Below are 22,223 nucleotides of genomic sequence, written 5' to 3'. Positions count from 1 at the left end.
TTTTTGTTTTTGTTTTGTTTTGCTTTATTTTTTGCATGTATGTATGTGCACTTTGTGTGTGCCTGGTGCCCACAGAAGTCAGAAGAGGGCATTGGATTTCCTGGAACTAAAGTTAGATGATTGTGACTCACCATGGGGGTGCTGGGAACCAAACTCAGGTCCTCCATAAGAGCAACCAGTGTTCTTAACCACTGAGCATATTTCCCCAGCCCCAAGAAGCACTGTAAATATGTTGGATCTTGCTAGGAGTGGTCGTGCATGCCTTTAATCCCAGCACATGGGAGAGAGAGGCAGGTGGATCTCTCTGAATTCAAAGACAGTCTGGTCTAGAGCACGAGTTCCCGGATAGTCAGGGCTATGTAGAGACCCTGTCTAAGGACAAGGGGTGATTTCCAACACCTAGGGGAAACCTGATTCTCTGCACCAATAATGGAGAGAGGGTGTGGAACCACACAAGGCTAAAAGAGACTTGGAGGGTGGTGACAAGTGATGACAGAGATTGCCAGACAGAAGCCTGGCCTCAAACTCTGCTCCACCTGGTTCCTCACGCCCCCTCTGTCTGCCCCAGTCAGGAGGGAGGGAGGACAGGTACTCAGAGATGACACAGCAGCCACTGGCAGGCAGTGACTGGGTCAGGCAGCAGACAGGGAGTGACCGTTACTGTTCTGCCCATCTCAGCCTCTCCTCGTGCTAGGGGAATAAAGGACACACACAAACACCCACTCTGGCTGCCCCAAGGCCCTCAGACCCTGACACAGTAGCTTAGACAGCCAGATGCCACCGCAGGGACACACAGACACCTGCCCACAGCCACCCAGAGCCACTTCCTAGACACGCACCTGCACAGGGAAGACACCACCATATACCACCAGTGTGTGTGCACAGGGAGACAGGGACAGGGCACAGCGTGCACACAGACTGCCGGGCCTCGCTACAGACGTGCACAGACCCCTCTCTTAGCTGCTGAGCCATCTCTCCAGTTTTGAGTCAGGGAATCGTCATGTAGCCCAGGCAGCATCGCAGGCATTAGATTGCAAGCATGTGTTAGCATACCCAACCGTCTTTCTGTCTTCTGAGGCAGGACCTCACTCTGTGGCCCAGGCTAGCTTCGAACTATCACACTATTACCCATCCTCCTGCTTCATACATGTTTGGCACCTGCCCTGTTCAAGCTGCTGGGGGTGAGGAGACCTTGTATCTCAGGGTCTTCTGATTTGCGGGGGGCTGTGTGCATTGTTGTTATTGTTGTTTTGAGCCAGGATCTTACTATGTATCCTTGGCTGTCCTGGATTTGCTATGTAGACCAGGTTGGTCTCAAACTCACAGAGACACCACCTGCTTCTGCCTCCCTAGTGCTGGGCTCAAAGGTGTGCGCCACCTGGCTAGATGTGTGTATTTTTAACGAGGGGGAGAGGAATATAGAATCTAAAGAAACGTGCATAGGAATGAAAACATAAAACAAGGAAAAGGAAAAAAAGGGAAAATGACTGCTTCTAGGTGTGCTGAGAAGAAAGGTTTATTACAGGTATGTGGGAGAGCATAGCCAGAGGCAGGAACCTCTGGGAGAGTCCAGAGTGGTCATGCCCCTGAGGCATGGGAGGAAGGGAAGGGAGAGAGAGGGGGGAACCAGGTGCAGCAGCTAGAGGGGCCAAAGCTACAAAGAAAGCAGATAGCCAAAATGGTTGGATTACTTAGGGACGAACAGCCCAGGCCCTGGGCTGGAGAAGTTCAGGGTAGGGGGGTGTGGCATGCCAGCCAGGAAGGCCCTATAACGGTTAGGGGCCGAAGGGTGTAGGGAGAACCTGGCAGCCAGGCCCACTCTGATACGTTAAATAGGCATTTGTCCCTGACTTTGAAACCAAATAAGGTATAGACGTATATACAGTTGGACAGGCATCTGCCCCAAGGTACACATACACACTGACAGATATTTAGCTGTGTCTAGCAGTCATACATACAATCCCAGCGCTCAGGAAGCTGAGGCAGAAGGACCTGGCTGAGGGCCTCCCGAAAAACTTAGTAAGACCTTGTCTGGGGCCTGGGGACGAGGAGCAGCGGCGCTTGGCTGGAATCTATGAGGGAGAGGTTGGGGCCAGACTCAGTGGTACAGTGCTCGCCTAGCACGCAAGAAGCCTCCCCTCCCCTCCCCTGGTCCAGTTTCCAAATAGTCCCAGAACAGTGCCTGGCAAGAGGTTTGCAGTGCATATGTGGAAATTACTCATATCAAATGTGATAATCAAATCCCAGGAGTAGCAATCTTCATAATGAGAATTATGGATGCCACTCAATGGGGTGAGGAAGCCAGCCTTGGAGGACAGGCTTGTGTGTGGTGAGCTGCAGCCCTGGGGTGGCAGGAGGCTGGGGCTCCCACAATGGCCTCTGTATGCACGCACACGCCTGCGTGCGCGTGTGTAAGAGCCCATTGTCTGATGACTCCATCATCCTTCTCTGACCCTTCTGCTCTCTTTCGACTTCGACATTGTGTACGCAAAACACCAAGACGCCATTCCGCATCCCTGCCACAGGTCCCCAGGCCACTGCCTGCAAGCCACAGCTTCCTGTCACACCCACAGGCACTTCCCTCTCCCCAGCTGGGGCCTCCCCTCTGGCTTTCTCCCCTCAGCTTTCTCTCCCTGCCCCATAGATGCTGTGGTCGGCGGCGGCAGGGTCTTTGGCAGTGGCCACAGTGGCCCTGACTCAGGCTGGTGAGCCCTCACTGACCCTGATGTGGCATGCACGCCCCCACGGCCAGACAAGCACTTGGGGGTGTCTCGGGGGGTCACCAGTGGCCACGTGTACCCATGCCCAAGGTGACTGATTTCAGTCTATGATTCAGTCTCCTTGTCTAGGCCACCAGGGTTCCCCTGGTCACATGATGTCAGCAGTCAGGTATGTGGCCAGGGTTTCTCCAAGGTGACTCAGCCGCTTGAGATACCCTGTTCTTCCTCCAGACACTCTGGGCCAGTGTCCAGGGCATGCAGCCACCGAGCTGGACACTCCCTTCCCGGCCCCCTCCACGCCCTCCATGGCCCAGAGCTGGGGGCACAAAGGAAAGAAAGGGTTCCCAGAGGCAGGGCTCCGGGCTAGCCTGTGCTGGCCACCAAAACCTCCCCTCCTTCCCAAAGCCCAGGGACTGTGAATCATATCCATCTATCCATTCATCCAATTAGCCACTCAGGTATTTTGTTGTTATTTTTCAAGACAGGGTTTCTTTGTGTAGCCCTGGCTGTCCTGTGTAGACCAGGCTGGCCCGAATTCGCAGAGATCTGCCTGCCTCTGCCTCCTGAGTGCTGGGATCAAAGGCAATTCAGACATTTAATCAGCAGCCATCCCTATCTAGTGAGGCCCTGGGGCACAGAAAGAAACAAGCCAAGTAGATACATCCATGGTGGCAACATGGACCTGTAACGGTTGGGAGGCTGAGGCAGAAGGATTGATCACATGTCAAGACTAGCCTGGACGACGTGCCCTGTCTGTGGTCACTGCTCTCCCAGAGTTCTTCACAGGGTTCCAGTTTCTCAAGAGCCCTCCACCCTTTTCAGTCATTTGGGGCAAGCCCTTTCAGGAGCCTGCCCCCAGGCTGGCCTGCTTTCAGCAGGCCCTCTGTCCTCCATCTTTTCTAGATCTTGGTCCCAGTGACGGACTCCAGTCTCTACTTATTCCCCAAACTCTACCATTCATCTGCCTTCCCTGAAACATGAACTTCAGAGGTTTTTGAGGTGGGGCCTTATAGACTCTGTGTGTGTGTGTGTGTGTGTGTTGTGTTGTGTTTTGTTTTTTTGAGACAAGGTGTCAACAGGTAGGCCTGGCTGGCCCGGAACTTTCCCTAAACTTCCTGCTCTCCAAGTCCCAGGGTCCAGGTGTGTGCCGCCATGCCTGGCTGTGCCAGACACTTTGTAAACATTTTCTGTATGATCTTGTGTAGGGTCTTGTGAGTGGGCACAATTATTTGCCTCCTTCTCCAGGGGAAAGCTTGAAGCACAAAGTCCCATTCTGGCTTTGGCTAGCCCAGAACTCGCATGAGTCCTGCCTCTTCGTGGGTGCCGGGATGACAGGCATGAGGCGCCTCACCTGGCCATACTACACTATTTGGCAAATGGCAGAGACGGAGCATAGGGACCCTAGTGCTAGAGCAGAGTCCCACAGTTCAAGTCCACGGGCACCCACACCGTGGTGGGTGTGTGAGCATGTTCCAGCCCATCAAAGCACGGGAGACAAAGATCTCAGACACGCCAGAAGAACTCCTGTGATTATGTACACACACTCAGGTCACAGCAATTGTTGTTGGGGACCCGGGTGTGCATGACCCAGCTGGGCCCTTCCCTCACAGGACACAGTACAGTGAAAAGACAGGCCACACTGAAAACTGTAGGCTCTATCGGTACAGGCTGTCATTCCAGCACTTGGGAGGCTGAGGCAGGAGGATTAAGAATTCAAAGCCAGCCTGGGCTATATAAGAAGACCCTGCTTAAAAATAATAAATAAATAAAGACAGAGAAAGGGGTCAGGCTTGTGACTCCAGTGGTAGACACTCGTCTGGAGGTCCTGGGTTGGGCGCTTGGCTCAGTCTTTGCTGGGGCCTCACGCCTGTAATCCCAGCACTCAAGGCAAAGGCAGGAGAGCCTTCCTTGGGCTATATGTTAAGTTTGATGCAGTCTGCCCAAGGTTAGACCCTTCCAGAAGGAGGAGGAGGAGGAGGAGGAGGAGGAGGAGGAGGAGGAGGAGGAGGAGGAGAAAGGAGGAGAAGATTAAAAGAGAAACAGGAAAAGAAAAAAGAAAAGAAAGCAAGCAAGCAAATGAAGTTGAGTTCGGTGCTCAGAGGGAATTTGTAGCTCTGGGCTCTGCATCCAAGGCCTTGCCTGTGCTAAGTGAGCTCTGTCAGCTACAGCCCCAGGGGACCTGTGAGCGGTCTGTTGGAACACACATGGTTACATACAGGCAGAATGGCTCCGCTGGAGGTGAAACCACCCACAGACACTTCCACATTCACAACTCCACACACTCGCGCGAGCGCGCGAGAGCGCGCACACACACACACACACACACACACACACACACACACCTACCTAGAAAAGCACTCGGGCTTTCTTCCTCACACACAACTGGGCACTGTCCCCAGAACTCAACTCCACTCACGCGGTCACACCCCGCTTCTGTCTGCTCAGAGATTCGCCTCGGCCCTGGTCACATGCAGCTCTAGCATGGGGGGCCCCGGGAGGAGGGTGCTGGGCCAGCGGGTACACCCTCTCAGTTGGTGGACAGCTCTCAGACTCTCAGGCTCTCCCAGCCGCTTCAGGAGGAGACAGGTAGGCAGGGAGGGCAGGGAGGGCAGGGAGGGCAGGGAGGGCAGGGAGGGCTGTGGTCCCTGGGTCTGTGCGTGTGTGCAGGTGGCCTCCCGTGGTGGGAGGCATGCCCCTGCCCCAGCACTACACCCCAAAACCTAGGGTCTGAGATCACGGCGACAGGCCTGAGGAGGGCCGTCTCTCCTGGTTTGGGGGTGCGGAGACAGTCAAGTGCGCGGGAGGCTCTGCATAGACGGGCGCTCCTGGAAGGAGGGGGCGCAGGCTGATTTGGGGACGCGGTGTCCCGTCGCTGCCATGCCCCGGTCGGCCAGTCTGTCGGCCCCGGCTGGTCCTGGTTGCCGAGCGCGGTCGCGCCGCTTGGCCGGGGACAAACAACCTTCCCGTCGCTAGGCGACGGCGTGCCCCAGGCCGTCGTCACCGCGTCGGCGCGGGCGGGCGGGGGGAGGCGCGCGGAGTCGCCCGCCAAGCGGCGGTTTGTTGACGTTGCCAGGCAACCACCACGGCGCTGCCTGGGCAACGCTGGCCGACTGTTCCCCACCTTAAAGGCGCAGGTCTGGTTCCCGCGAGGACACCCGGGAGCGGCAAGGAGGGACAAGCAGTTCCTTCCGGACGACCCGGACGGTCAGTGGATTTGGACGTTCGGCCGATTCCCCCGTTCTCAAGGCGGCGAGGACACGCCAGTTTGCAGCTGTGGAGATTTCTTTTTTTTTTTTCTTTCTTTTTTTAAAAAAATTTGGTTTTTCGAGGCAGGGTTTCATTGTGTAACCAAACCTGGCTGTCCTGGTACTCGCTCCATAGACCAGGCTGGCCTCGAACTCAGAGATCCCACTGCCTCTGCCAACCCCCTCCCACCGAGTGCTGGGATCACAGACGTGCGACCCCTCCACCCGGTTTAGATAGTTGAGCTCAAGTGTTTGAGATCGTGGTGTTTGTTGGTGGCCCCTATGGTCAGGCTGGCTGGCAGCAGGCGCACACAGGTATGTACATGGTGGTGAGGAAAAACTGGATTCTGGTACCCGCTCTGCCACTCTGTCCTGTGAGCCCTTTCCCGGGGTGTGGTTCTTACCAAGAGAGGTGTGACCCCGTTAAATTCTGTAAGGTGGGTAGTGGGTAGAAAGTGCCATGGGCTGCCTAGAAGGCCAGTCGGCAGAGGCGCTCGCTGCCAAGCTTGACAAGTTGAGTTCAAGCCCTGGGACCCCGTACAGCCGGAAAGGGAAAACCGATTCACCCCACACAAAACAGATTAATAAAAAAAATGTAAAATAGCTTAAGTGGAGGCTGAGAATGAACTGCACTTCATAGTTAGTAGAAACGCAGTGCCGTAGACCGGCAGTTTTTAAAAACCTATTCTTGGTTTATTAACGTATGTATGTGAATGTGCAACACCCGAGTGCCTGGGAGTTACAGATGGTGGTGAGCCACTGTGTGGGTGTTGGGACTCGAACCCAGGTCCTCTGCAAGAGCAACAACTGCTCATAACCACGGAACCACCTCTCCAGCTCCTATTACTAATGTTTTTATAGTGTGCCCCGACTGCCAGGTGGGGCTGCAACCCTTGCCCTACTAAATCCTGACTGTGTGACCCCCCCAAGCAGGCCTGACTCTCTGACCCTGCTTTCTCCTCTGTGGAACGCATGATCTCTCTGTGTCACAGAGTCACTTCCGGGTAACGGTCCTGGGTGGGGGTTCCCCTCCGAGGCTTGTCAGGTCGCTGCCCCATGTCTGTGCCGTGACTCACTGCGATGCGTTATGTAAAGCTCTCAGGTTCTGCTTGGAGGGCAGGTTATGTAAATGATGCCTTTGTACATCCTACATCGGAGGCCCGCAGAGCCGGGTACCCTGAAATTGCCAATCCTTGGAAATGGCTGTACCCAGCAAGCATGGGCCAGTGTATGCACACTGTTGGAAGAAGTGCACCTCCCCTGGGGGGAGGGCTCTGTATACCCAACTGTCCCACCGACTTTCTCAGTCATGGGTTCACTTGAAAATTCTACTTAATGTTTATTATTTGTGTGTGGGTGTCTGTGTTTATGTTTGTGTGTGTGTGTGCTGTTTGACCAAAAGCCAAGTCCTGATGCCACACGCAGAAGGATCAGTTCTGTGAAGGCGTGTGGGCACACAAGAGCTAGTTCCACCGCAGCTAGGTAAAGAGGTGTAATTACAAATGTATCCCAGCCATTCAGGAGGCCGAGGTGTGGAGACTGCAAATTTGAGGCCTGCCTGAAGTGTACAGCCAGTTCAAGTCCAACCTCAGTAACTGGACAAAACATTGTTTCAAAAATAGAAATGAGTTGGGAATGTAGCTCAGTGATAGAGCTCCTGCCTAGAATCCCCCAGTGAGGGGCTGGTTTGTGGCTCAGTGGTAGAGCCCCTGCCTAGAATCCCCCAGTGAGGGGCTGGGGTGTAGCTCAGAGGTAGAGCCCCTGCCTAGAATCCCCCAGTGAGGGGCTGGGGTGTTGCTCAGTGGAAGAGGCCCTGCCTAGAATCCCCCAGTGAGGGGCTGGGGCGTGGCTTAAAGGCTTTGAGCACTTTTCTAGAGCACAGAGAACTCTGGATTCTGTTCCTAGCACAGACAGCAGAAGTGACAGGAGAGAGCTTTTGTCTGCACACCATCATGCATCATCCGTGCATGCCCAAGAGCCCAGTGTCCCATCTCGGCATACATGTGTGACTAAGGTTAGCAGGCTGTAGCAGGAAGTGTGGGGTGGAGCTTAGGACTGTGACTGTCTGTGGAAGGCTGCGGGCCCACCCCTTGACATGCTCCAGCCTGCCTGTAGGAGAGTGACCCAGTCAGCACAGGGGACGGCCTGACAACCCGAGAACCCACCAAGCAACATTCCCCCTGCTGTGTCCCAACAGCAGGCTGCTGGGTGTGCTCCTGAGCTGTGGGCACACCCACGTGGCGGGGTGCAGCCCTGGATGTAGCTACGGGGACTGTTTGTTATAGTTGGTGCCGAGCCAGGGAGGGGTCTGTCCTCAGAGCCGTGAACAGTGACTGGCATTCTGGGCACTTCACTGCAGCTGTGCCTGGGTACCGCATACACGCCAGCCCCCTGGGGCCTGGGCAAGCCAGAAGGGGCTTAGCCAGCTCTGGAGCTGGACTTGCAGCAGGTTGTGGGCCTTCCACTGAGGGCAAACCCAGGTCCTCTGCGTGAGGAGCAGAGCTCTTCACCGTAACTGAGATTTATTTTTATTTTTACGTGTGTGTGTGTGTGTGTGTGTGTGTGTTTGTGCACGTGATGTGTGTTTGCATATGACATGTGTGCATGTGATGTGTGTGTGTGTGTGTGTGTGCACATTTGCTTGTGTGTTTGGGGGCTCTTGTGCCACAGTGAGTGTGCAGATGCGTGAATACGCTGCTGTCATGGTGGCCGCTGCCCTGTGCTAAGGACTTGCCAGGGGCGTGGCCATCAGCAATTCTGCAGCTTGGAGCTCATGGTTGTCAGAGTCTGTGTTTTCTTGCTCGCTTTCTTGGTAGTGCCTGACAGGGTGTGTGCCGAGTAGCCCTGGGTGTCCTCTTGCCTCTGCCTCTGCTCTGGAATTGCAGATTGTCACCGATACACCTGGCTTGCAGGGGATGCTGGCGCCGCACCGCCCAGTGCAAGGTGACATCACTGCGGCACCGCCCCGCTGGCCTCTGCTGCACGAACACAGCCAGCTGCCCCGTGTTCTCTGTCGGCCTGACACAGGGTCTCATGCAGCTCAGGGTGGCTTTGAACTCTCCACGTAGCCAAGTAGGACTTGGAACTCTTGATTCTTCAGCCACCACTTTCCAAGTCCTGGGGTTATAGGTGTGTGCCACCAATTCTGGTCACGTGTAGCACTTAGCCTGACACTCTCAGTTCTCTGTACTGGGTAAAAAGTCCAAGACTTCAGTGTGGCCTGCAGAACACGCCTGTCCTGCCGGTCACTCCCTCCCCTACTTCCCTCTGCTACACTGACCCCATCCCTATTCTGGAAGGCACTCTGCACCTGCTAGGCTCCTCTGGCCGCATTCATGGCTTTCCAGACACTACAGGAGCTACGCCCCAGCCCCTCACTGGGGGATTCCAGGCAGGGGCTCTACCACTGAGCCACCCCCAGCCCCTCACTGGGGGATTCTAGGCAGGGGCTCCACCACTGAGCCACACCCCAGCCCCTCACTGGGGGATTCCAGGCAGGGGCTCTACCACTGAGCCACGCCCCAGCCCCTCACTGGAAGATTCTAGGAAAGAGCTGTATTTTTTTTTTTAACTAAACCACTATCCCTATGCACCTGTTGTTTCCTCTGATGGGCGCATCCTCAGCCAGATGTGTCCGTACTTCTCCCCAGCCGACTCCCATTTTTACAGAAATGGTGCCTTCTAACTAAGGACTTCCTTTAAAAAATACTTTTGATTACATTAAAATGTTTATTTTATTGTTACATGTTTGTGTGTGTGCACTATGCGCACCATAGCTCTGGAGTGGACAACTGTCAGGAGTCTCTCCTTTTACCTTGTAGGTCCTGGGAATCAAACTCAGATCATCAGGCTTGGCAGCTTTTCCTGCTGAACCATCTCCCCGGCCTTTCTTGTTCACTTTCCTCCTTGACAAACCCTCGTTAATCTCTAATCTTTCCTATAATTTATTTGCTGGTGTATTTTATGTAACTTTTTTTTTTTCAAGACAGGGTTTCTCTGTGTAGCCCTGGCTGTCCTTTAACTCACTCTGTAGACCAGAACTCACAGAGATCCACCTGCCTCTGCCTCTGTTTGGATTAAAGGCCTGTGCCGTCACCACCGCCTGGCTTCATCTATATGTATTTATTACCCATTAGTTTATTGTCTGGTCCCTCCCCTACTCAGAGGTTGTGGAAGGACGTCAGCTTTGTCACACTCGCAGGTGGGTGTGCTCTGGCTGGTCTGTAGCGGAGACCAATAGATGCATGACTCTGTTAGGAATGGCACGTGGGGTGGCCAGCACCACCGTCCCCCGGTCGGTGGTCAGACTCTTTCCATCGTCACCGCAGAGCTGTTGCCTAAGGCCTGCGCATGCAGGTCCCGCGTTTACAGATGTGAAACTAAGAGGAGGTGAGGGGAAGTCCCAGGAGCTGGGCTCGAAGGACCTGGAGAGCAAAAACCAGATTATCCTGTTAGCAGGGACGTCCCTGCACTGGGGTAGCCTGGTTTAATCGCACTATCTCGGTGTTTATTTCTGGGGCTGGTTCTTGCCCTTCTTGCCGAGTGGCCTCTGCTTTATCTCTTCAGCCCTGACAGTTCCTGGTGGCTGAAGTCTCTTAACGGTGTTTTTTGGTTTTTTTGTTTTGTTTTGTTTTTTGGTTTTGTTTTGGTTTCTGTTTTTTGCTCCAGGGTCCCGAAGTCTGTTTGGCCTTGTTGTGTCCGGGTGTCCGGGTCTGTGCGTGCGCCGAGACTCTGGGTGGGGGTGGGGACGTGGCGATGACCCCTGTTCCTTGAGGCCTGGGCTCAGGTCCCAGTGCGGCCTCTTTGCAAGCGCCCTCCCCTGGCCCTGGCTGGCGGGTTCCCACAAGAGCCGCCCCGGGGCGGGGCTCGTTGTCTTGGAGACGAATGTTTTGAAGCTGCAAACTGGGTCTTTGGGCCACCACCCGGAGCGCGCGGGCCTGAGAACCCGGGCTCGGCGTGGGAGCGCGTCGGGAGGGGTGCGGGGCCACCGCGAGCCGGGCTGGCACCCGGGGAATGGTTTGGCTTAGGAAAGGAGAGATGGGAGAGTAGATTGGGTCATTGAGACCGTTTCAAGGCGACAGGCCAGAGGCATTGCTGGGGGCCAGTTGGAGGGAAGAGAATAGGAGTCTGGGGAGGATTCAGAGACATTGGAGGACATCAGGAAAGGTCAGGTGGGAGGTGGCGGCAGTTTGGGGGTGCTGAGGGACACACTAAAGATGGCTGGACCAAAGGAGTGTGGAGGCTAGAAATTGAGGGGCCTCTGCAGTTACAAGAGATGGTTGTAAAGGCAGGAACTGGGGAGCTGGCGCGGCGATCATACATTCGCAGGTGTGTGTGGAGCTGAACTGCTGGGTATCGGATTGCGAGGGGAATTTGAGGGACACCAGAATCCGGTCCCGGGAAGATCACAGAGAGCCGGAAATGGGGGTGAATCAGAAAGGGCGGGCTGACCACTTTCGGGCGCCAGGAGGGACAGCCCTCCCCGTCCATTGTCCCCAGCTAGGGCAGGACGTCCGGCGACGTCCCGAGAGACACCAGGACCGGTTATGTAACCCTGCCCGGCCACTGATCCCGGGTTAGTCTCCTCCCTCGTCCCCCAAGGAGGGGCCTGGGTCGGGATCCCCGCTGATGCTCAGGACGTCACCGTGGGCGGGGCCCGGCCCAGGGGAACGGCCTTTCCTTGCTCAGGCACCTCCCAATGGAGCATCCAGTTCCTGATCTGAGGCCCGGGTGGCCCCGAGGCTTAGCGATGTCCTTGTGGGATGTCCTTATTCTCATGACCCTGGCTATCAGTCGGGAGGGTAAACTGAGTCCCAGATAGTAAACTGAGTCCCACAGAGTGCTGGTTGCTGTCTCGCCACGCATCCACTCATTCAATATCGATTGCGAGCCGCATGTGGTGGCCCGTGGCTTGTAACCCCAGCTCTCTGGAGGCTGAAGCAGGGATAGTGGGATAGTGTCGCGAGTTCAAGGCCAGCCTGGGCCAGAGCGTGAGCCCCCTTTTTGAAAAGACAACAAATATATTGAATGCCTAGTCTGTCCCAGCTACTGCCTGCCGTGAAAGCTATCCAGTAGTCACCAAAACCGGCTCCTAGGGACCCCAAAACCCCTATGTTAACTCTGCCCTCTCGTCACAGACTCCGAGGAGGAAGGATACCTACCAGATGCTGTGCTCTGGCTTTTACATTCATATACACGCACGTGTGTGTGCATATAGAAATGCATGTGCAGCCAGGGCTCACGCCTGTAATCTCACACTCAGGGAGGCAGAGGCAGACCCAGCTTCCAAAGGTGGGCCTTCCCATCAGCCTTCTGAGAGACCCTTCCTTGCAGCTGGGGACAAGCCACGGACTTCCTCCTTTCCTCACCCCCACCCCAGGGCTCGCAGGTGGCGAATCACTCTGATGTCGTAGGGCTGGCCATGTTGGCACCATAGCGTGTCCCTCAGAACGTATGCACATGTGTGTAGTACCTGAAGAGGCCAGAAGAGGCCGTGGGGGTACTGTAGACCCAACCCTGGCCTTCTGCAAGAGTAGAGAATTTTCTATCTGTCCAGCTCCCCATGCCTGGCCTGGCTTTTTATTCAATCCTATTTTTAAAGATTTAGCCATTTTCTCTTATGTGTGACCGTCTTGTCTGCATGTACATACACCATGCACGCACGTGGCTGGTGCCCACGGTTAGAAGAGAGCAGCGGAGGAGGTATGGATGATTGCTGAACTACCGTGTGGGTGCTGGGAATCAAACCCAGGTCCTCCGCAAGAGCGGCCATACCCCTAACCACCGAGCCATCTCTCCAGCACACATTGCCTGGCATTTCTAAAATGTGTTCTGGGGAGTGAATTCTGGGCTTCATGCTTGTACAGAAAGCACCGTGCTGACTAGGCTGTCTCCACAGTGTCTGCTCCCTCCCCTCCCCTCTCCTCCCTCTCCCTCTCTCTCCCTCTCCCTCTCTGCCTGCCTTTAGGGTATACCATTACCCCTCCACACTTCCACTTTGAAGTTTTGAAAATATTTCACCCCCTTAAAGGCGGCATCCCCACGCCTCTCCACTCCACCTCTCCGAGCCTGAGTGCCTCTCTCTTTTCCTTTGAGATAAGGTCTCCTGGGAACTTAGGGCTGAGATTACTGGCATGCCCCACAGTCTCTGTGTAGGTTCCCCTGCCTGGAGGAGCTTAGCAGTGGGGCCCTCGGCTACTGTCACGGGGTTCCAGCAAGGTCATGGTCACAGACAGCCCCGTGGAGCAACCGTGAGGGCTGTGTAGATCCTACCGGAGAAGACCCACAAAAGTTGGTACCGAGAAGTGACACGCTGGGTTTGGGGGTGCAAGCTTGACAGCACAGCACCCAGGAGGTGGGGGCAGGAGGCAAGTTCAAGGTCATCCTAGGCTACAAAACCAGACTAAAGCCATCCTGGGCTATGTCGGGACCCTGTCATAGTAAGGAAAAAAAAAAAGATAAAAGTTAAAGTGGTAGATATGCTAATTAGCCTGTGCTGATCACTGTCCAATACAAGTGAAGCTAAAAAAAAAAAAGATGTAGTACCTCATGAATATGTATAAATGCGACATCAGTCAAAAATAGTAAATAAGGGCCTGGGAGGTAGCTCAACTGGTAGAGGGAGGACCTGCTTAACCCACTTAAAAAACAAACGAGAAAAGCTGGGCTTGGCCGGGTGTGCTTGTAAGCACAGCATGGAGAGGCCAGAGACAGGCGGATCCCTGGGGCTCCCGGGCTAGCCTACTGGGCAGGGTTCAGGATAGCAAGAGACCCTGTCTCGAAAGGAAAAGCCCTCCTGCAGAGCTGGCTCAGAACACCAGCTGCTCTTCCAGAGGACCCAGGTTCAAGTCCCAGCACCTACCTGGCAGCTCCCCGCCAAGCTCAGAGGATCTCACAGCCCTCTCTGACCCCCAGGACACTGCAGACACTGGTGCCAGCACACAGGCAGGGAAGACACCCGTCCACAGAACAAAGATACATAAACTCTAAAGAAATAGATGAGTGTGATCTGAGGAATGACACGGGAGGTTGATGTCTGGCTTCAGCATGCACAAGCGTGTGCCCGCAGACACAGAAAAAAAAAAAACAGTAAGGAAATAAGTGTGTAATGGTACACCCTCGGTAATAGCACAGAGAAGACTGAGTTTAAGGCTGGCCTGGCCTGTACGATGAAAACCTCAGCCCACCCCAGGGAAAGTAAGTAAAGCTTACTTTGATTCCAGCACTCGGGAGGCAGAGGCAGGCTGATCTCTGTGAGTTCGAGGCCAGTCTGGTCTACATGTTAGTCCAGGACAGCCAGGGCTACACAGAGAAACCCCCGTCTCGAAAAAAATAATAAATGTACAATAACACAAAGAAGGCAGACGTGGTCCCGGCCTTCAATCCTAGTACCCAATAGGTGGAAACTGGAACATCTCCAGGAGTTCGAAGCCAGCCTGTTCTACACAGTGAGCTCCAGGCCTGCCAGGTTACACTGCCAGAGCCTGCCTCAAAAACACAAAAACAAAACAAATAAACACAAAACAAAAATGAAAAAGGGATCGGGTGAGTCCCCCTCGGGCCATCTCAGGAGACCCACACCTCCACTGAGGGATGTCAGACCTTCTCAGCACCTAGCCTGGCCGCCTCCCGGGACCCCGGGGCGCCCGCAGGGGTGGGATGGACAGACGGATGCAGCGTTGAGGGGTGTGGGGAGCAGATCCGGGCTGGGCTGGCCGCGGTGACCGCGGGGCCGCCTCCCGGCTGCCTTCCGCTCCCCGGAAGCGCTGAGTCGTCGCTGCCTTATCTGGCGGCCGCTATTTCGGGCTCCGCTCGCAGGGCGGCGACTATTTTTAGCGGCGTTCGGGTAAAAATGGACCCGCCGCTCGCGCGGGTGGCCGGGGCCGTGCGCGCCCGGGGAGCCGGAGACGCGCCTGAGTCACCGCCGCGCAGAACCTTCCAGGAGCCCCGGGAGCAGTTAGGAGGGGGCATCGCGGAATGAGGAAACCGAGGCACGCAGACGCCCCGCCCCCGCCCCCCGGGGCTTGCTACGCAGGCTAATGGGCTGACCGCAAGGTAACAACATCCTGCAACTTCAGCTGGATCTTTCTCTCTCTCTCTTTCTTCGTGTGTGTGTCTCTCTCTTTCTCCCCCCCCCCCCGCCACCATGTGTATGTCTGTCTGTGTCTGTCGCTCTCTGTCTCTCTGTCTCTGCCTGTTCACCTTTCAGCTTCTCTGTCTATCTGTCTTTCCCCATCCCCCTCTGCATCTCCCTCTCCCTCCTCTCTGAGACAGGGTCTCACTATCTATAAACTCGCAGAGACCTGCCTGTTTGTGCCTCTTCCCCCCTCCCCTTTCTCCCTTTTTCTGTCTCTCTCCCCCTCCCCCCGCCTGTCTGTCTGTCTCTGTCTCTGTTTGCCATATACACTTTTATTTCTTTGTCAAGCAGGGTGGTACACACTCTACTCCCAGCACTCAGGAGAGGCAGGCAAAGGCCAACCTGGTCTACATACTGAGTTTCAGACTAGCCAAGGCTGCATAATAAGCCACTTTTTCAAAACACACGTACAGAGATACACACAACACAAAACCACCAGGAAAAAAAAAAGAAAGAAAGAAAGAAACAATCAACCAGAAAACAACAAAACAAAAACAAAAGCCTGTCTGGCCTATGGGTTATGGAGGTCATGTAGAGGTCAGAGGACAACCTTGTGGAGTGGGTCCCCGGGATTGAACTTGGTGACAAAGTTACCTTTACCTGAACCCTCAACATACATTTTTATGGCTCTTCTATGGCCCAGGCCTGGTGCTTGGCTGTGGGACACAGCATTAACCTTCACACTGTTTGTGATGGGGGAGGGGCTCTAGCTCAAGTCTGTGTCTGTAGACATGAAGGTAAACACCGCAGTCACCACAGACACCCTGCCTTGAAGAGAGGCTGGACAAGTGCCCGTGGGAGACGTGGGGATGGGGATGCGGATTCGATCTTACAGCCTGGGTCCCCAGGGCTTTACTGCAGAGGGTATCGTGGTGTTGGCCACAGGACTCTAAGAGGTCAGGGCTGCTGGAGGCCTGGGAGAGAAGAAGGGGATTCATCGGGAATTTCTCAGCCTTGGCTGGGAACTGCTTTAAGAAAATGGGTTGGAAAAAAAAAAAAAAAAAAGAAAAAAGAAAATGGGTTGGCTTCCCAGCTAGGGAAAAACAGAGAGTGGGTCGGAGGGAGGAAAAGAGAAAAAAGTGAATATCCAGCTGCAGTCACAGCTTGATACCATGCGATTTCACTGCATTTCCAGTTCTCTGTGAGCTCCTGAGGCAGGGGCTCCAAGTTATTTATTCATTTATTTATTATTGCGTGCGTGTGTGGGTGTGTGTGTGATAGGAAGAATAGTTATCAGATTTGTGCTGATCACAGGACAGACAGCTTTGTGGAACTGCTTCTTTCCTTCCTTCCTTCTTTTCTTTTCCAAGACAAGGTTTCTCTGTGCAGCCCTGGCTGTCCTGGACTTATTTTGTAGACCAGGCTAGCCTCGAACTGACAGAAATCCACCTGCCTCCTGAGTGCTGGGATTACAGGTGTGTGCTCCTGCGGCTGGCTCTTTTTTTTTTTTTTCTTTCCATTTCGTTCTGTTTTGTTTTGTTTTTGTTTCTCTGTGTAGCCCTGACTGTCCCGGAAATCACTCTGAAAACCAGGCTGGCTTTGAACTCAGACAAATCCACCTGCCTCTGGCTCTGGGGGACTAAAGGTGTGGGCCATGACCCGCCAGCTGCTTCTTTCATCTTTACCTGGGTTCTGGGGATCAAACCCCAGCCCTCAGGGTTGCAGAGCAGCTGGGATGCCTCTGAACTTTTTTTATTTTTAGATGTTTGAATTTTTTTTAAGATTTTTTTTTTTATGTGTATGACGACTGTGTCTGCATGTAAGTGTGTGGCCCACCATCGTGCAGTGCCTACGGAGGCCAAGAGGCCCCTGAGCGCCTGAAGCTAGAGTAAAGGATTGTTTCTGAGCCACCATTTGAGTGCTGGGGACCTGTCTTAGTCACCATCTGTGCCTGTGATGAAGCATCATGACCAAGGCAACTGTTAGAAAACCTCTAACTGGGCGCTTGTTTACAGCTTCAAAGGGTTGGAGCCGTGACCGCCATGGCAGGGACTGTGGCAGCAGGCAGGCAGGCATGGCACTGGAGCAGTAGCTGAGAGTTCACATCTGATCCGAAAAGTTGCCTGCAGACAGAGCAAGACTGGAGTTGGCCTGGGCTTCTGAACCCTCAAAGCCCACCCCCAGTGACACACCTCCTCCACCAAGGCCACACCCCCTCATTCTTCTCAACCCGAGCCACCTAACTCTAGAGTCTGTAGAGCTATTCTCATTCCAACCACAGGGGCAAATCCAGTTCCTTTGCAAGAGCAGGCAGTGTTCTCAACCAGGACCATGGACCTCTGGTCCTCTTGCTTCTGTCTCCCAAGTGATAGGGGAACAGGTTTGTGCCACCAAGGCCTGGCTGTTCAATCCTCCTGCCTCAGCCACTATCCATTGGCCTCAACAGGGTCACATGCCTGCCCCTGGATTAATCACAGTCACACTAGGCAGAAGACTGAGCTGGGCCAGCATGTGGTGGGTGAATTCGCCTGAAAAGGTACAGTAGACCGAACCCAGTAATCCCTTTTTGAGCCTTTCCTAACCAGCCGGAGACTAACAGAATGGCGACCTGAGCATCCCGCCCTGTGGCTGGGAGGAGGGGGGAAGTAGCCAGGTTTTCTTTCGTGTTAAACGTGTGAGAACAAACAGTACCTTCCTACCCAGGGTGAGGGTGCGCGTTTGCAGCAGAGGCACTCGGCCCACAGTTTGGCAGGGAGCGGGTGCTGGGTGGCAGGCGACTGCTGCTTTAAAACAGTCACCAGTGGTATACCACTGTTGCTGCTGAGCAGCGTGGACCAGCCGGGAGGTCAGCTGGCTGGGGGGGAGGACCAAGCCGAGGCTGAGCGAGCCTGAGATGGAAGCTCCTACTCTCCACACCCTCAGTCTGCCACTGAGCCTCCTGTGAGCTTCCCTCTGGATGGATGAGATGGAGGAAGCCAGAGGTCTCAGCCTGTCCCTGTTACCTGCCATGGCTCTCAGCAAGGCCCGCCTGGCCTGTTGTTTATCTACACCCCCCCCCAAAAAAAACAGGGTTTCTCTGTATAACCCTCGCTGTCCTGGAACTCACTCTGTAGACCCAGCTGCATTCAAACTCGTAGAGTCCACCTGACTGCCTCCCAAGAGCTAAAATAAGGTGTGTGCCACCACATCCAGCTTCTTTCTGACTTTCTTTTTTTCTTTCTTTCTTCTTATGGTACTTAGGGTGGAACTCAGAGCTTCCAGAGAAATAGAAGAACACTACACCGTTGAACCACACCCCAAGCCCCTCACTTGTGATATGATTAATTTGCTAGCATGTTGCTTAAGCTGTGCCCAACCATCCTCAATTGACATGATCATGTTCTTCAGTGTGACTTTTTCTTTGAGTTTTCCTTCGCCTGGGAGAACACCTGAGCCTCCTCCACTGTCTCATCCCCAAAGGGGACCGGAGCACAGTGCGCTGAGCAAGCACATAAATCGAGCACATAAACCAACACTGGGGGATTCTAGGCAGGAGTTCTACCACTGAGCCACACCCCCAGCCCCTCACTGGGGGATTCTAGGCAGGAGTTCTACCACTGAGCCACACCCCAGCCCCTCACTGGGGGATTCTAGGCAGGGGCTCTACCACTGAGCCACACCCCCAGCCCCTCACTGGGGGATTCTAGGGAGGGGCTCTACCACTGAGCCACACCCCAGCCCCTCACTGGGGGATTCCAGGTGGGTGATTTACGCTGAGCCACTCCCCCAGGCGCTCAGCTTTGCCAGTTTCTGTAACATTCTCAACAGTCACATCTGTCTCCATTTTATGAATATGCAACTGCACCCACTTCTCAGGAGCTGCAGAGATGATTGTCACCTGTTCCTACCTAATCTGGGCTACATGGCAAGACCATGTTTGGAGGGCAGAGAGGGAAGAAAGCCTAGCAAGCTAAAACCTCAGACTCTGGCTGGGAGATGACGAAGCAGTTTCCTGCTGTTTCCAGTTCCCTGGAAAGCCTGGCAACCTGAGACAGGTCCCTGGAACCCAGATAAACATAGGAGAGCACCAACTCGCGCCACACGTTTTCTGTGGCACACACGTGCCACACTCTTCCCTAATAATAAGTAATAACGACCTCTAACACTAGCCAAGTATGGTGGCTCCCATCTCCTGCCTCACGACTTTGGGAAATGGAGGCAGGAGTATTGATAATATTTTGGGGGAGGGTTTGGTTTCTTCCTGGGCCAGCCTGGCCTGTACAGCAAAGTCCTGCTGCAAAACAGAAGAACATAGAGCCAGACTTGATGTCCCTCACCGCTCATCCCAGCACATGAGGCTGTGAGGCAGGAGGACAAAGAATTAAGACCAGCCTGGGCTACCAGAGACCCTGCCCTCAAATAAATAAATAAATAAATGATTGATTGATTGATTGATTGATTGAAATTAAATACAAATAGTTACCAGACTAGCCAAATGGTTCAGTGAGTAAAGGCACCTGTCACCAGGCCTGACAAGCTGGGTTCAGCCTCCAGGACCCACATGGTAGAAGGAAGAAGAACATTCCTCAACTGTTGTGCTCTGACCCTCAAATGAGTAACAAAAATTGCAAATGTAAGTTAGTAATGATGGTGACAACTATTATTATAAAACGACGGAAACAGCCACACCTGGTGAAGGGCCTCCGTGTGTGACAGCACACCAGGAACAGTGGCCCCCAGGACAGAGACAGTAACAGGAGCCTCAGCTCCAGCCCTGGAGCTGCCCGACCCCTCTCGGAGGCCCCGGGCTGGGGCGGTGCTCAGTGGACAGCACTCTCCTGGCATGCGAGGAGCGCCGGGTGCCATCCCCAGCACTGCGTAACCTGAGGGGGTTGAATCTGTCTCCACAACCCTGGGGAGGTGGTGGAGACGGAAGATCAGGGATTGAAAGTCGTCCTCAGCTACATACTGAGTCTGAGTATAGTCTGCTTTATAGTAGACCCTGGAGAGGGGTGGGGAGAGAGAGAGAGGGGGAAAGAGGAGGACGAAGAAGGTGGAAGAGGAGCAGCAGCAACAGGGCTGGCAAAATGGCTCAGTGGCAAAGATGTCATGTAAAGATGAAGGAGAGAGCCAGGCGGTGGTGGCACACATCTTTAATCCCAGCACTCGGGAGGCAGAGGCAGGCGGATCTCGGTGAGTTCCAGCCCAGCCTGGTCTACAGAGTGAGTCCAGGACAGCCAGGGCTACACAGAGAAACCCTGTCCCCTCCCCCCCAAAAAAAATGGAAGGAGAGAATTGACTCTAACAACTTGTTCTCTGACCACCATCTTTGTGTCATTTGTACACACATGTACAAACTAATAGTAATAAGAAAGAAAAAGAATTTAAAAAAAGAAGCAGAGGCAGGAGGGTCTCTATAAGCTCAAGGCTAGCCTGGGTTACATGGTGAGTTCCAGGCTAGCTGGGAATACATAGAGACTCTGTCTCAAATACATGCATACACATACATACATTCATGCATACATTCGTACACACAGGCATACATACCTACATTCACACATTCATACACACACACACATACATGTATACATTCATACATACATAAGAAAGAAAAGGGACACATTTAGGAGACATGTAACAGTTAATTAAAATCATAGCAGTAAACAATTATCATGTTAACCTGCATTGTACAGCACATGTCTCAAACTCAGTAAACTCAGTAAAAAGGTATCGTTGTTTTTGAGACAGTTTCATGCAACCCAGATTGGTCTTAAATTCCCTAAGTAGCCTCAGATGACCTTGAACTCCTGACTTTTTAGCCTTCACCTCCCATGTGCTGGGATGGCTGCAGCACTATGGAACATTTGTGCAGTGATGGGGATCAAACCCACGACGTTGGCAATGGTCAGCAATTGTTATACCAGTGGGGCTAGTCTATGGCCATTATTTTATTTTATTTTATTAAGACAGGGTCTCGGGCTGGAGAGATGGCTCAGAGGTGAAGAGCACTGGCTGTTCTTCCAGAGGTCCTGAGTTCAATTCCCAGCAACCACATGATGGCTCATAACCATCTATAGTGAGATCTGGTACCCTCTTCTCGTATGCAGGCTGAACGCTGTATGAATAAAAATAAATCTTAAAAAAAAAAAAAGTTAAAAAAAAAGACAGGGTCTCTCTGAGCGTCCCAGGTTGGCATCTAACCTTTCTGGCCTCAGCCCCTGGAGGGCTGGCATCTGGGTCGGGGCCTCCACACCCAGCTTAGGATTGTTAAATCTTTGCAATTCACCCTCTTTGGGCTTTTTCACGTTTATCTTTGTGTCTGGCCTTTTGTGACTCCCTGCAGGCTCCATACACTCAGGAAAGAAGCACAATAAAGTCGGTTAAGTGTCTACATGAGATTATGACCATCATTTCAATGTCCGGTGGTAGAGGGGGCCGAAGCTGAGGGCTCCTTGGGCTGTACTTTGGTAATCACACCTCTCCCGGGCCCCCTGAGCCCCCATCCCCCGGACCTGCATAACCTCAGGATCAGGTCTCCGGGGAGTAGGTGAGACTGGTGGCGCTGGCCGAGCTTCCCCAATAAGCTTGTTGCAGAGCGCCCCTCCTGGGGTTATAAGGAGACTCCTGGGCCATTCCTGCCCATCGCACCTGCTGCGGAACAGACAGAAAGCTGCAGCTGCTGCCTCCGTTTTCTCTTTCTGCCAACACTTTTTAATCCGTGCTAATCGGCCGAATTAAACCTATCTTTGGCTCTACCTTGTGTGGCCTAAGCACCGCTCCTCTATTCCAGGCCAGTAGGTCACAGAGGGACAGCGCTCTAAGGTTGAGTGTAGTTCTCAAGTCTTTGCACGGCCCAGATGATGGCTGCCTGTGATCAGTGAGTCAGTGCCTGTGTCTAACACATGTCGGCATCTTCCTGGGGAGGAGCAGGCGTGCATACCTGGGCCAGCCCGTTGGTGGAAGCCCTACCCTTCGTCCACCCGCAGCTGGACCGTGCAGCCCATGCTACAGACACCGTTTGCTGTGTGTCTGTCCATCCACAGACACATTGTCCCGATGGACACATTGGGATGGCCTAGTAGAGGAGGTGCCTGTGAAGGCGCGGGGTCGGGTCCAGTAGGTTCCATTGTCCCCCATACGGGGGGCCTCCACTCCGGGCCGGGTGAGTCAGCCCCGGGCGGCTCCCACGTCATCCCGGCCGCT

At 53.9% G+C, this 22,223-nt stretch overlaps 2 long non-coding RNA genes across 2 annotated transcripts; both read left to right on the top strand.

The window, feature by feature from the left end:
* The first annotated feature begins 5,059 nt into the window (after positions 1–5,059).
* On the top strand, positions 5,060–10,068 carry LOC132648078 (uncharacterized). Its single transcript, XR_009586457.1, has 3 exons — positions 5,060–5,306; positions 5,849–6,280; positions 9,787–10,068. It is a non-coding gene; the product is annotated as an uncharacterized LOC132648078 (long non-coding RNA).
* Positions 10,069–14,705: 4,637 nt separating this feature from the next.
* LOC110551496 (uncharacterized) lies at positions 14,706–18,431 on the top strand. The gene is made up of 3 exons (XR_002476573.2): positions 14,706–15,019; positions 17,488–17,577; positions 18,282–18,431. It is a non-coding gene; the product is annotated as an uncharacterized LOC110551496 (long non-coding RNA).
* The last annotated feature ends 3,792 nt before the right edge of the window (positions 18,432–22,223 follow it).

This window comes from Meriones unguiculatus, chromosome 1 (genome assembly GCF_030254825.1).
Source record: "Meriones unguiculatus strain TT.TT164.6M chromosome 1, Bangor_MerUng_6.1, whole genome shotgun sequence".
Lineage (NCBI taxonomy): Eukaryota > Metazoa > Chordata > Mammalia > Rodentia > Muridae > Meriones > Meriones unguiculatus.
Note: the sequence above shows the minus strand (reverse complement) of the source record. Positions and strands in the feature narration are given on the sequence as shown.